Raw genomic sequence first — 1,844 nt, forward strand, 5'->3', positions numbered from 1 at the left:
GGTCTACATATTCATAACCATTTCTATTATTTCTTTGCCTTTGAAACCTCGCAGCTCTTTAAGCTTAACCACCTCTGCAACAGGACCTGCCTCTGGGTCTGACAGCAGGCTGATTCAGATTTTATCCGGAATGGCTTTTGCTTCAACCTACAACCGTTCCTCTGAACCATATCCCTCCCAGATCATGAGATCATTTATTTGCTTCATTGTCTAGAGTCAAGCATGAGTTACTATGGATCTTTCTCCAGCATAACTCCTCTTGACTAAAATGGTCAGTTTAATTCATCTGCTTTTGAGCAGTTTGAGCAGCAAAAAAAGTTTTAAACAATAAGACATGAAATATGACAGCAGTTCTCTGTGTGGGTGGTAGTGAACTTTTGTGCACTTACTAAAAAATGTTCAACTACAGGGTGGGACAATCCAACAACACTATTCATTTTAATAATGAACTTAATTTTCCATTAAAACTTCTGACATTGTTTCTTCTTTCTATTGAATACCATGTAGTGGACAGGGGATCTCAGCAAACTGGTCCTGGTTGTGGATGGAATCACACTGTTTGCCGGCGTTCCTGCCAACCTTCTGGCTTTCTACATCTTCATTCAAAAGTCCAAGCAGCGAGTTACCACCATTGATGTATTCTTGCTAAGCCTCACCATCTCAGACCTAATCTTCCTCTTCTTTCTTCCTTTCCGCATGATAGAGGCATCCAATATGAGATGGAACCTGAGCAACTTCCTCTGTTCTCTTTCAGGATTTATTTTCTATGCGACCATTTACAACAGCTCCTTGCTTTTGACGGCTGTCAGTGTGGAGCGATATCTGGGAGTGGCCTTTCCAATCAAGTACAGACTCAAGCGACATCCTCGATATGCCGTGGTCGTCTGCGTAATCATTTGGTCGTTTCCATGGCTCATTGCAGTTTAGTCTATATTGTTCAGTACAATAAATTCAATGACACCATCACTGATCCCCTGGGGCATGGGATCTGCTATGACCAGTTTACTGAGGAACAGCTGGCAATCATTTTGCCTCTGCGTTTTGAAATGTCCATCATGCTTTTCTGCATCCCATTTCTCATTTGTAGCTTCAGCTACTTCAAATTCATACTCATCCTCTCCCGGCTACCTAACTTCAACCCTCAGAAACGGTTCAGGGCAATCGGGCTTGCCTTAGCCACCCTCGTGGTCTTTGTCATCTGCTTCATGCCTTACAATGTGTCTCATGTAGTCGGTTATATCAAATGGTACAGTCCTGATTGGAGAGTGTACGCACTGCTCACTAGCACTTTTAATGCCTGTTTGGACCCCTTTATTTTTTATTTTTCCTCTTCTTTTGTCCAGGGGACTTTCAATCACTTCTTTCAATCCTGCTACCAGAAATTGACTAAATGTCTCCGGTGAAACTGCACAGAAGATTCTAGTGGCTGGCTGGCTGGCTGGCTGGCTGGCTAGCTAGCTAGCTAGCTATCTATCTAGCTATCTATCTATCTATGAAGATAAATAAATAAAGCCAATAAAGATGAATAAATAAATGACATTTTGTTATTTGACATAAATACATTAATTTCCCGCATGCACGTACACTATTTTAAAAAATTGCTCTTATAATAACCTCCACTCTTCTGTGAAGGTGTTCCACTGGATTTTGGAGTGTGCTTGTAGAGATTTGTGCTCATTCAGGCACAAGGTTGTTAGTTTCACTCCAAACAATGCAAGGCATATCTTTATGGAGTTTCCTTTGTACTCAACAGGTCTAGTCTTCAAGTGAAGGGAAAATTTCATGCTACTGCATCCAAAATCACCCTATAAAATAATTTCTCTTTAGCTTTGTGATAAAGGTTT

The 1,844-nt window shown here is 41.0% G+C and overlaps 1 pseudogene; it reads left to right on the forward strand.

Annotated features, from left to right (window-relative positions):
• The first annotated feature begins 501 nt into the window (after positions 1 to 501).
• On the forward strand, positions 502 to 1,410 carry LOC124375477 (annotated as a pseudogene).
• The last annotated feature ends 434 nt before the right edge of the window (positions 1,411 to 1,844 follow it).

This window comes from Silurus meridionalis, chromosome 21 (assembly GCF_014805685.1).
Source record: "Silurus meridionalis isolate SWU-2019-XX chromosome 21, ASM1480568v1, whole genome shotgun sequence".
NCBI lineage: Eukaryota > Metazoa > Chordata > Actinopteri > Siluriformes > Siluridae > Silurus > Silurus meridionalis.